The sequence below is a fragment of the Anabrus simplex genome, chromosome 14 (assembly GCF_040414725.1).
Source record: "Anabrus simplex isolate iqAnaSimp1 chromosome 14, ASM4041472v1, whole genome shotgun sequence".
Taxonomy (NCBI): Eukaryota; Metazoa; Arthropoda; class Insecta; order Orthoptera; family Tettigoniidae; genus Anabrus; species Anabrus simplex.
The window spans coordinates 23,024,411-23,038,433 of NC_090278.1; the positions used below are offsets into that span (position 1 = coordinate 23,024,411).

At 39.4% G+C, this 14,023-nt stretch overlaps 1 protein-coding gene across 1 annotated transcript in view; it reads left to right on the top strand.

Annotated features, from left to right (window-relative positions):
• The window catches only part of LOC136885771 (gastrula zinc finger protein XlCGF57.1-like), a 712,640-nt gene that overhangs the window by 523,130 nt on the left and 175,487 nt on the right, over positions 1 to 14,023 (top strand). The gene's annotated exons all lie outside the window — the stretch shown is intronic.

Below are 14,023 nucleotides of genomic sequence, written 5' to 3' on the forward strand. Positions count from 1 at the left end.
ATATGACCAGCTGAGGACAACTTCAAAAGAGGTCAAAACCGGTCCTGTAGATTAATAAGACTAAATAAAGTATTGATTAGGTGGAAGCTTCCTATCTTCATATTTGTGCAGGTATGAGGGATTTTGCAAATCACGACAGGCATACATTTTCAGGAAAACTTTATGCATTTAGTCCTTTACTTGTCGATAATTACAAATAGCATATTTTTTGCAATGATAAAAATTAGGAAAGAGCAAAATAACATCAGAAATTCAATAAAAGTTAATGCAAATACAGATAATTTTTCAATAAACTACCTTTGAATTGTAATATGTATGAAAGAATATGATCAGTGATAAAAAAAGAAGGAAAATGAGTGGGACTCGAACCAGCGATCCACCGATTACGGAACTTGAATTCTAACCGCTTGACCGCTGTTATCTTGTGCTCACGATTGCAATGCACCAATACACATTCGATGCAAAAACTCCTCTTGTGATTTTCTCGAGAACGCCTAAGTAGTATGCCTTACCACTTGCACACCATGTTGTCCTAATGGACTATTACAAGTGTACAAAGTTTGAAGATAATCTGTGACCTGAATGTTGTGGCCTCCCCTTGTTAGTCACCAATGCAGTATGGCTTATCCTCTGTATCACCAGGCCTTCTGCCCTGTTATGTTTTATGGCAACTCAGGTCACGGGATTGCTTGAGTGGATTCATCATCCTGTTTCATTTTGTTTTTGGCCTTTCTATTAACCTTTCGTTTTTCTCTTTCGTGGCCATCTAGAACGAGCTTCTTGATCCTCCCGATACATGGGTTGTGTGTTGCTTCCCTCTGAATAAAGCCAATGAGTGTCATGTGGTGTAAAAGCTCCTAAGCTTTTATATACAATAAATGATATCCTGATGTGGATTCTTGGTCCTTTCAGCCAAGGGTTTGAGACCCCTCTGATTTGTAGTTATGAGATGATCAAAAGGGTTCCATTCAACGGTCGTACAGTCCTAAATCAGGGTGCCAATCAGGCAAAATTGCCACTGAGCATTGCGAGCATTGAGGCACTCATCCCACCGACGCACCACGTTGAAGATCCCCGTGTGGTAAAACGCTGTGTCCTGCCATGTGAAGAAGTCCGTAACAGCCTGCTGCACATCCTCGTCCAACAGGAAGCATCAACCCTTCAAGGTCTTTTTGAGGGGACTGAAGGCGTGATAATCACATGGGGAGAGATCAGAACTATTGGACACATGCTCGAGTGTCTCCCACTTGAGTTGCTGTTGTCCGTAATGGGTGAGGCTGGCCTCCCAGATGGACCGGCGACCTGTGTCGAAGCATGACCTGCACGGAACTTGGTGCACCATTCCACAATTGTGGCTTCTGACATACTGCCCCATACACAGTATTCATTTTCCAGTGAATGTCCACCAGTGTTTGTCCTTCGGCAGCCAAGAACATAATAAGAGCATGTTGGTCCTGCTTGGACACACTTGGTAACAACATCACCAAAGTTCACGTGGCCGCATTTAACGCACACACCTCGGCATAACACGATTGCCAAACTAATCCCTTTGCCTACATGTCAGTGCTTATATACCCGCATTGGAGTAGCGCAATGTTGTATGTCCGCTGCAGCAACATCCTCAAATGGAAACTTTTTGATTACATCTTATATTTGAAATTGAGATTTCAATTCCCCTCTGACGTTGCAAGCTTTAGTTTCTTTCCTTCATAATAAATCATTGTTGAAGATTCTATTTTCTTTTGAAGGGAAACTTTGTTAGTAAGAGGCCCAAGCCTCCGTATCAAACCATAGATGATGATGTTTGTTGTTTAAAGAGCATAACATTTAGGTAATCAGCCCCTAATGATATGAAATGAGATGAAATATAATGACAATTTAAAAGTCCAAAATTCATCCACTGACCAGAATTCAAAACACGATGATGATGAAGAATGAATGAATGAATATAAATTTAAAATAATCAGCAGACCCAACTCACAACACAGAAAGTTGAAACTAATTCCAAAATCAATCAATCAACAGTGATGAACAATGACTGTCAACTTAAAAGAACCAGCGGATTCGACCCGCTATGTCCCACCTTACCTTAAACTATCTTAAAACTATAGTATTACTTCCAAAGCACAATCCTGTATAGATAATACTTGTTGTCTAAAGGGGTCCAAAATCTAAGTCAACAGCCCCTCACAATGGTACTTATTGCTAGTAAAGTGGAATTATAGTATTTCTCATGTTGCGGTACTAATCTAAAGAAGCGTAGACCGAGTGTTCCACAAATCACGGTACTACTCACAAGTATCGTATGTCGCACAGGTAAAGCAGACCTATGGTGTTTCTCACATAATGGTAACACTCGTTGGCAATGCAAATCCACAGTGTTCCTCACATAGGTTTACTAATTACAGGGACCTGAACTATCCCGTGGTGTTCCTCACATAGTGGGTTATAATCACAGACAATGCCCAGACCCGTGGTGTTCCTGACATAATGGTGCTAATCACAGGCAACGTAAGCCTGTGGTGTTCTGCATACAGTGGTACTAATCACAAACCTATTGTATACCTAACATAGTGGTACTACTCACAAGTAAAGGCAACTCATAGTGTTCCCCGCTTGATGGCACTAATCACAAGTAATTTCATGGTTCTAATTCAATCATCCCTTGGTTGCCCCTTTTAGCCACCTCATACAACAGGCAAGGGATACTGTGGGTGCATACTTTGTCTGCATCTCCCACCCACAGGGGGATCAAACCAAAGATAGTCTAAAGTCTTGCATAAGTGACAGCTCCTTCTCTCTTGTTAATTATTAAGTTCAAAAGCTTACCTTGCTATTTCCTTATAAATGTTTATTGTGATCTGTTAAAATTTGAAAATATTGAAACAGCAAAGAAAAGAAAAATCCTTTAGAAAATATCTTCATTTACTTGTGGTCTCTCTGTTCAGCTGTCTAGGCCCTGCTGCGTGTTAGGATAATAATAATAATAATAATAATAATAATAATAATAATAATAATAATAATAATACCCATGTGGGGATTTACCGGTTACCTCCATCGGGCACGTCCCATTGGAATTGGGGAAGCTCGCTGGCTCTGCTGCCAGCAGAGTCAGAGGGTAGTAGGGAAATAAAATACCACCATGAAAAAAAAACAAAAAAACTGGTCCCTTGCCAAGGTTACGGCGAAGACTGGTAAATGACCAGAAGCCAGAAAACATCTTGAGGCAACCTCTAGGGATAACAACCCTAGTTGTAAAAGGATGGGTACCCGTCCAAAGCAAAGTCAAGTCAAAAAGCATGATGGCACAACATTTCAAGAAACATACCCCAGGGGGTAAATCTTCGGATAAATCCCTCGTCGTGAACGCCACGGCGCACAAGTCTCGTTTGGATTCTGGGGGAGACTCGACATCATGCAACAGACGAGTCGGAGCGTCTCGGTGTACCCCGAAGAGTCAAAAACTCAGGCCAAAATCTAAAACCTTTCTAGCAACTTTCAACATAAATTCACTTACACAAACTGGCAAGCTGAAAACCCTCACCAAAGCTCTTCACGAAAATCAGATATCCATAGTGGCCCTACAAGAAACAAGGTACCCAGATGAAGAGATTTTCGAATCTGAAGGCTACCGATTTTTCAAGAGCAAAGCGCAAAGAGGAATCCTCAATGGAGCTGTAATGCTTGGAACCGCATTTGCTGTTAGAACCAAGATCCTTAAATCGGTTGCAAATTTCCAACCTGTGAATGACAGATTGTCTATACTCACAATTAAATGCGCGAACAAAACCTACGCCCTAGTTAACGCACATGCTCCCACAAACGATAAGAACAAGTCTGATCCAGACAAAGTTGATAATTTCTGGGACCTACTGGATGAAAAATTGAACAAAATCCCCAAACACCATGTCAAGCTTCTTTTGGGTGACTTCAATGCCCAACTAGGTCGTGAGCAGAAGTACAAGAAAGTTACAGGAAATTACCCTGCTCATAAAAGAACCAATCCCAATGGCAAAAGACTGGTGACCATTTGCGAAAATCACAACCTGCAGGTCATGTCGACCCACTTTCGCCATCTACCCAGAAAGCAAATGACTTGGCGTTCTCCCGTCCAAGCTCTCGGAGAGTTCCAAATTGATCATGTTGCGATCTCCAGGAGAAACAGTGGTTAAGTGGTTAAGTGTAAGAGAGGGCCTTGAGCCCTAACTTCGCCACCAATAAAGGCATTATCTATCTATCTATCTATCTGAGATTATGAATGTCGAGGTAAAGAAAGGAATCAATGTGGCCTCAGATCATTATATGTCTCTTATCAAATTCAAACCAATTCCCGCAAACACAAGGAAGACAACCAAACAGATCACACGCTTTGACAATGATAAACTTCGGCAAAGGGTCGAGGAGTTCCAGGAGAAGGCTAGACCAAATGACTGTGACTTTAACAACGCCAAAAGTCTCCTTGTTGAGGCTGCCAAAGACGGTGCAGAAATCAAGAGAAGCAAAAAGCATGCCTGGAGGAACAGTACCTGCGAATCAGTCCTCCATGAAAGACTCAATGCGTGGAAACAGTACAACTCTACGAAATCAGAAAATGATTGGGAAACCTACAAAACGCAACGTGCCCAAGCAGCTAGGGTGTTCGGAACTGAGAAACGTAAATACGAAAATTCTCTCATTGAAAAGATAGAACAAAACTTTAGGAAGAATGAAAGCAGAGAGTACTACAGAGCCTTCAAACGCAAACTCACTGGCTATAAACCACCATCTCTATGCTTTGAGCGAACGGACGGCACACTGGCGACGTCAAATGAAGAAAATTGCAGCATTCTGGCAGATTACTTCAAGAATTTACTTAATTGTTCTAAACCGCAAAGCGCCATTGAGACCAAGGAACCCATACTCAGGTACCCAGATTCCAGACCACCCGACAGAGATGAAATCAAGTGCCACATTGCCCGTCTCAAAAATAACAAAGCGCCGGGGGAAGACTCAGTAGTAGCAGAACTATGGAAATATGCCCCAGAAGAATCACTTGATATCTTGCAAAAGGAAATAGAAGAAATTTGGAACAAGGAGACCCTACCCGAAGATTGCAAAATCCATTACACAAAAAAGGCAGCATGAAGAACATCAACAACTACAGAGGAATATCTTTGCTACCCGTGACTTACAAAATTCTATCACTTGCCATCCTGGAGCGTTTGGAAGCACAAGTCGAACATCAAATAGGTGAATACCAAGGAGGGTTCAGAAAAGGTCGTTCAACAGCTGAACAGATCCAAAATCTCAAAACGATCATCAGATATTGTACACTAAGGTCCAAGCAGTATGTGTCTGTCTTTGTGGACTTTAAGAAAGCGTACGACTCCATTGACCGGGAAGTCCTGCTAAACATCTTAAATGAATTTGGAGTTGATTTGAAACTGCTGGCATTAATTAGAGCCACCCTGACCGATACAAAATCCAAGGTGAAGTTCCACGGATGTCTCTCGCATTCCTTTGACATCAAAACAGGAGTCCGACAAGGTGATGGGCTTTCCCCAATACTCTTCAACTGTGTTCTTGAAAAGATCATCAGAACCTGGCAGGTGAGATTACAGGAAACCAACTACAGTCCATTGAGAATAGGAACCAAATCTAAGGGGATCGCAACAGACTGCTTAGCATTTGCCGATGATATTGCTGTTCTCTCAACCGACATAGAAACCGCTAGAGCTCAAGTTGAAATTTTAAAGGAAATTGCCAAACAAACTGGTTTGCAGATATCGTTTGAGAAAACAGAAGTAATGACTAACATCAAAGAGGCTCCACCAAAACTCCATACAAAATACGGGGACATCACCCGAGTAGACAAATTTAAATACCTGGGTGAGATCATCATGAAAAATGGACTGGACAAAGAAGCACTTGAGGAGCGAGTACGCAAACTGGAAATAGCCTACCAAACATCCTGCACAATCTACAACAAAAAATGCCTTTCCCAAAACACCAAGATACGTCACTATGAAACAGTTCTGAAGCCAGTAGTTCTATATGCAGCCGAAACCCTGTCTCTAAATGCCAACAAAGGACTCCTTGAAGAACTTGATAAAAGAGAACGCAAAATTGTAAGAGGAATCTTGGGATCAAAGTACAGAAATGGAATCCATCAAAAGAGATCCAACAAGGAAGTCTACAGCAAAATAGAGAAAATTACCGACACAATCAGAAAAAGACGGGCATGATTTTACGGTCATCTGAAAAGAATGGACGGAAGAAAGTTAACTAAAGAAATCTTTCACTTTTTTGATTCAAACCTCAAAACCACAATTCCCTAGTTTAGAAATACCAAAGAAGACCTGCAAATGCTACATATCTCAGCTGAAGACGCCTTTAACAGAGATCTCTTCCGCAAGAAAATATTGACAAACGGGCTTAACCGAGACGAGCAACCGAAGAGAAGACACGGTGCCCCTTGGACAGAGGAGCGTAAGCAGGCCCACTCACAAAGAATGAGGGAAATTTGGGCTCTAAAGAAGGCCAAGTTCAGTGTCAAATGCAACAAGACTTAACGTGGTCCTTGATGGCCCCAGCGAATTATATATATAATAATAATAATAATGTTATTGTTTTGAATGTCCCACTAACTATTTCTATGGTTTCCTGTGAAGCCACAGTGCCCGATTTTGTCCTTGAGAAGTTCTTTTATACACGAGTAAATCTACCAACATGAGGCTCATGTATTTGAGCATGTTTAAATACCACTGGTCTGAGTCAGGATCGAACCTGTGAAGTTGGGCTCAGAACGCCAGCACTTTACCGTCTCAATATATCTAGATTATACAATTAATTATAAATAGAAAAATATAGTAATGTTTTACAAGAAGTAGATATTTCGATCCACAGTGGATCATTTCTTTTAAAGAAAGATTTAATGTTAAAAATTGTCCAGCCAATATGGAGCCAATTATGAAATCTGTCACTTGTAATAGTAAACTTCTGGGTAGAGATTTGATTGTGGATACCCATATTTCAGAAACAGTAAAGTCATACAAAAATGGTGTAAAGCTGCACCAAAGTAATAGTGAGGACAGATCTTTCCTTTATGGTAGGGATCGACGAATCCACCCCTAGGATTATACTTATTTTTATATAAGAATTAAAACTGAGATGGTGTAAACGTCCCAAATGCTACCAAGTTCTGTGTAGTTATTGGCCAGCTGTGTTGAAGGCAAGCTTGATATTGTCCCCTATAAAGCTTTCAACACATCAGGGCTGCCACATTTGCTGAAAATAAGAGAAATGGCCAGCTTGAAATTTTCATGGCGAGTGCAGATTGTGACCGCTCAGTCCTTGAAACTTTTATCGACTTCAAAAAGCAGACCAATGTTCCTGTCTCTTGCCAGACCTGACCTAATCAGACCAAAGGCTTAAACAGATTTATGCCGCAGTCCATGGGATGCTAGAGGCCTGTCTCCACTTTTCATCTAAAACCTTGGAGTTTACGACCCCCAGAACACTTATGCTTATTGTGCAACAAATGGTCTAGTCACTGTCTCATGGGACCTGTTTACTGAACTGTGACGTAATTCTATTCATGCTATGCTAGAATTCTAACCTAGCTTTTTGATACCCGCAATCAAACCTTTAATAAAGTCCCATACAGACTTAGCACACTGGGGCAAAATGCCGGCAACCAGGAATGACATCAAAAAAAAAAAAAAAACCAGGAATGAGTTAGCCAGAAAATTTATAATGTCCAATAATGGACCGTTTATATTGGTATTACAGATTCACATTACAAAATAATTAAAGTAGAATGTGAAACAAAAATATGAGGAGCTAAGTCACAAAGTAAGCTGACATACAACTAAAAATAAGAGAAATTACAATGGAGGTATAAATGTAATGATGTTAAAATTATCTCTGAATGACCTTGTGTATGAAAATCAGGCCTTTAATATTTTCATACTAAATCAAGGAAGTTGTTATTTTAATTGAATTGTCATTTACGATCCAAGTTCTCATCTACAGTGCATGCACAGAATCCTAGGAAGGAAGAAGGTAGAAATATAAAGTCTGCCTCGCAAGTATTATGTTAGTTTCAATGCTGCTATTCTTACCTAGAAATGATGCTGGAGGAGAGATGTGTGCATTACGCCTGCCAGGGACCAACCCACCCACCTCTAGAAGTACAGTATATTTACTTTTATAACCAAAAAGTAATGGTCCAGGCATCATTATCCATTGCTTCTACCAAGGATCACAAGCAGTGACCAAGATTAAGATTAAGACATCATTCCCACCAATGAGGAAACGGAGATTTCATTACCAGCCACTTCAGAAGTAACAAAGCTAAAAAAGCCTGCAAAGTTTGAAAGTGTCATGGCGTTGGACAATAACCTTACATTTTCTCAATTCCTCTTTTAATCTTGGAGCTTACGGCAAGAAAAGAATGTCATTTGGTAGCTGTAATGCAGTTTTGCACATCCAGACCAATCTCTGTCATGAGAACAGCGGCACATTTGGGGCCACACTCCCTTCAAGAGGCATTTTTGCTATGGCCGCAGTGCATACTGTCCGCACGGCAAGAAAAAGGAAAGACAATATCAGACCAACAACCAACAGTTGGCAGCAGTGCTATTATACTTACCTCTACTTACCTCAGTGCTACAAGTGGAAACCTAAGAATTAAACAAAGGACAGTCACTTCCTGTGCACCACATATTGGTGCCTTGTGTTACTAACACTGTGGGGCAGAGTCTGTAGTTATGCTGGAAATAAACCAGTGTTGCCTGGGTGGAAGCTAGAATAAAATCAAATTCCATGTTTTATCCAGAACTATTGAGTAATACCAGCTTTAGCCAGATAAAGCGCAGATTATCCAGCCTCTCTTTTACACGTACATTGTGGAGTAATTACCCGCCCTATGTCTGGTTCCCAGGCTCAATGATCCGCACAGTGGCCTTTGGTTCAAAGGGTCCTGGGTTCGATTCCCAGCCGGGCCGGAGATTTTAACCACAGCAGTTATGCATAATTTCTCTGCTTCAGTGACTGGGTATTTGTATTATCTTAAAACACTTCTTCCTCAATACATCATGCTACTGCAAAAATACATAATAGTGAATTAATCCCATAGAGGGTTGGAGTCGGGAAGGGCATCCAGCCACAAAACTGGACCAAATCCAAATGAAACTTTCTCCCAATCCAATAAATAGGGAAAATGCCCAGGGAAAAGATTATTTTTCATCACTCCAACACAGACAGGTCCTATGGCGACGATGGGATAGGAAAGGGCTAGGAGTGGGAAGTAAATGACTGTGGCCTTAATTAAGGTACAGCTCCAGCATTCTTCTGGTGTGAAAATGGAAAACCACGGAAAACCATCTTCAGGGCAACGAACCCACCCTCTCCAGAATGCAAGCTCACAGCTACGTGACTCAAACCACACCACCAACTTGCTGGAAAAGTAAGAACAACCACCTGCTTTATGAAGTTTCTTATTATAAATTATACTTAATAACCACAACGCACAACACACCAACAAAATATGGGAATCTAATTTTATGTTTTTAACACTCGAAAATATATAAAGGCTTTCAATATGAGGGTTTCAGGAAGCTTACATCATCAGTTGTGTCCCAAACACATCACACTAAAGAGTTAAGCAAGACCACGTCCTATACACACTGTTGGTAAGAATGTATATTGATTTTTTTAATTTACTGAAGGACGTAATATTAATCACCTATATCGGTCCCATAACTTCAGAAAGGAGGCCTACGATTCCATAAGTTCCTGAATGACACACAAAGTAAAACACTCTTATATGTATATATCGTATGGCTTTTAGTGCCGGTAGTGTCCGAGGACAGTTCCACTCGCCCACTGCAGCTCTTAAGATTATTGTATAGGATTAAACTATTCAACGAAAATTTCATCTTAAATGGACTCTTGTTTACTTTCCAACACCTCGATACATAACGGCAAAACTTACCATTCATCGGAGTAATTGTACACGAAACTGCAATCCATCACTGTAACTAAGGCCGGTTTGACACCGTACTGTCAGATTACCTCTTACCGTAAGACTGCCTTTGATGATAGTGCGGCATTTTAAAGACGTGCCTTGAATGCTGTCGTTGAGGTCACCAATTTACAGATTGTACAGTTCAGCAACAATCACACGACACAGTCCAGTTTTATATCTAAGTAACCTACATTAGCACGTAAGCAAATATTTACAAATGTTTCTTAATGAACTACACAAACTATGTTCGTTGCATGATATAGTAGGCCCTACACGCTCCGAGAAAACGGAGACGAACTTTCTTTAGGACCATAACGGAAATAAAGTGCCCCTTAAGTAAATCAATATCTACCTCTTCTTTTTCCTGGTCGTTTGCCAACTACTTGGGGACAGCCCTGTACATCGATTAAACTCAGTTTTATGGTCAGATGGCCGGCCCCGTGAAATAAATAAATAAATAAATAAATAAATAAATAAATAAATATTCTGATACGATCGCAACTCAGAACCAGGCAGGCTCATTTTAAATGCCTTATTCCGTACTAACGCGGAGACTTTATTTTCTACATGATGGATGACTTAATACGAGTGGTAAGATTGGTTAATACACGTCGATAATGTGTAAATATTGTAGATATTTTTTCTGTAGTAATTTCCAGTAGTTAGTTGTAGATTTTGAGATTTTTCAAGTGTCATGATGTTCATTTTCTATGTATTGTGTTATGTTGATATGTGACACTTTGTCGTGTGAATTCGTATGTGGACAGGATTTCCACGTGGAGGATATTTTCCCATATGTATTGATTTTCTGAAAGGCCATAATACTAGTTTTGTTCAGTTAATGATTATGTAACGATAGGTTTTGTTAATAGTTCTCACGAGGAGATAAGTGGGAAGAAATTACAGACATATTCGACGTCTCGAAATAACTTAAAATAAACAAAGGCAAATTCAAAATTTTCAATTAAATATTAACTTAATTTTTGACGAACAGAATTTCATCCACATTTTGACAAGGTTGTAAAACTAATTAATTTTGGAAAATTTTTATTATATCCTTATTAAAATTAGTTCATTTTTTCAGACTGTTCGAGGAAAGTTCTCGACGACCTCATTTTTATTACGATTCAATTAAACTTCAAATTGTTAAATTAATGTTCCAAACGACGAAAAACGACGTTGCCTCAAAACTCTGTTAGAATGGTAGGGAAGCTAAATTGAATGTACCATCCCATTTGGAATATTTTTATTTTTCTGTTACATCAAGAGCAAAAATAATTAAAGTGAAGTAACGATCATATAAATAATCATAGATGTCAGGATGGCTAATTTATTTAAAATTTTATTTGAATAAAAATGTCATATGTTCTTTACACTTATAACAGTGTTGATTTCTGAACCTTATGTCAATCCTGCCACTCACGTCAATTTTAAGTCTGGTTATGTGAACTGAGCGCCCCTGGGGTGTCTCTTACTCGCCGACGAACCTAGTATACGGGCACAATACATACAGTACACCAATGGTTACAAACGAAGTCCAGGTTTCTTGGTACACTTGCAAACTTATCAAGAACTTCTTCATCACTAACTATAATGTCTCTGTGGATAGAGAGTAAAGCAAGCCCTTTAAGCCTACTTTTAGATGTGCTGTTCCTTAATTACCTAAGTCTTCAGACTCCTTAGGCTAGAGAAAGTTCTTTCTACGGTCACGATAGAAACAGGAAAAACTGCTAGTAATTTGAGAAGGGTATAAATGTTGGGAAAGAAAGTCTTGTCACATTTTCTAGAGAACTTACAGCCGTTTTTGGAAGATTTGAAGAATTTTCCTGACTCCAATTTTCTTTCCACAACATGAACTCACTTTGCACAATCTCTTTATGTGACAGATCTTCTTCGTAGAAACTAAAAGCAGCTTCCAGTGAACCGAAATCTGTTAAGATACACAATTGTGGAAGGATGTTTTGTAAGGATGCAACTGTTTCCTTGTGAGATTCAAAGCGTTCTTTTAGTGAGTTGCAAAAATCGTCCAGGTATGACACATAAACAGCTACTCGATAGTATTCTTCTTCTGTGGTGTAAGGGACGTTTCTACGTGCTGTTGGCGGCAAATTCTTGGAGTCTCTTTTTTAATGTCATGTTTGGCAGCGAATGACTTTACTTGATTATACAAGGCTTTAAATGAGTCATCAGGATTTGCCTTCTCCTTCGATAGAGGGTGTAAGATACTCGTGACGTTATTCAAGTCCTGTGGAAAATCTACATTTTTGTTTTGAAGCTGCTCGGATAAGTTATGCATGGTTGATAGCATTCAGCTTAAAAAAAAAAAAAAAAAAAAAAGGAAATGCAAATTGACTAATAGCACTACTTAGAGTATGAGCCTTAGATGGTGAATCACTTAATTCCTCCTCTATATTGCAAAGGGAGAGAAAGATAGGCTCCAAAATGTCTTTAAATACAATTACTGAGTAGTGCCTTTCTACCCATCGGGTTTCGCACAGTGAAATAGGTTTCTTTTTCTTTTGTTCTTGACAACATTCAGTAATCATTGATTTCAATATTCCGGTTCTTTTGGCTGACATATGAAAGAATCCACAGACTTCTTTTATGACACCCAAATAGTTTTTTATAGAAGGTATTTTGCTCGCATCTGACGAGTGTGAAGAACAATGTGAATACACTCCAACGGTAGCTTTTCTCTGATGGAAGCTTGTTAGTGATGGGCGATATTTCACGAACTGTGATTTTTTCACTGATATCAATAAATCACGAGTAACGACTGTTACTTTCTACGCTATCCCTGTGATCAGCCGTGATTTCAAGATTTCACTTGATCACCGTACGCCCTCTTAACTCCATATACCGAACTAGAATGTTGCTACCTAAACTGTGACTGTGATCGATGTTGTGATCAGTCGTGATATCACGACATGTGCTGCCGCAACGGTATCCACGCGAAGCGATGCGTTCAAGGAAGCAGCATCGCCGTGATTACCAACAGTATGGACATTTGATGATTTCATTTTTTAAGGACGTCAACATATCGTTCAGTATATAATGTATTTGTAGGAATTGAGCACGTTCCTCCCGGATATATTAACAACTGAAACACTTATAATCCTCGGCATCGCTTGCAATATCAGTTTCAGGAAATTGTCAGTTGACTCGCAGTGTGGTATTATTTTTAAGCGCGCGTTCAAAAAAAAATCGTGGTACACGGGACTCTCCTAGAATAGTAACAAACATGTATTTCTCCTGTATTTTGGAATGCCCGGGAGCATATTGTCACTGGAGCTCAGTATTAGGAGGCAAGTTGACTGAAATGGCGTTTTCTACAAAAAGGAAGAACAGTGACCTGTAGTAGTCCTTTAAAGAAGTGGATGAAAACTTCACATTATGTAATATGTGCAAACAGAAATTGTCTTAAAAAGAAGTACTTCAAATCTGAATAAACATTTGTAATGCAAGCACCTCTCACTTGCTTTGCCAGAAAGCAGTAGTCAACAATCGGCATGTATCTGATGATACAGACCTGGGATTTTAGACTCTAAAAAATGTTTTAGGCACCTAAAATGGCCTTTTAAACAAGTAAATAGGTTTTTGAAAGAGAATATAGGCACTTCAAATATGCTTTAAAAATAGGCAGAAAATAGACTTTAAAATATGACAATATAGACCTACACTGTAATGTGATACATTTTTTTTTTACATTAAGTACAGTAATGTGGTATAGGCTACCTACCCTTTCTAAATAGGAATAGTTGCAAAATGAAGGCATAATTAAACAGGCGTTTATTACAAACAGCTAAGGATTAGGAAACAAAAAATTTTCATCAGTACTGTACTAAAATTAAATTAAATGCGGAGTACTGGTATGCGTATTTATTTGTGAGGAACATTCCTACTGCACTTTTCAGTCGTAGTTTGCTTTATAGTACATAACAATAATCTTCTCCAAATTTTCCACAGTCAGGCTGCGTCTTCTGTCTGTTAAAACAGTTTTAAAAGCAGAAAAAA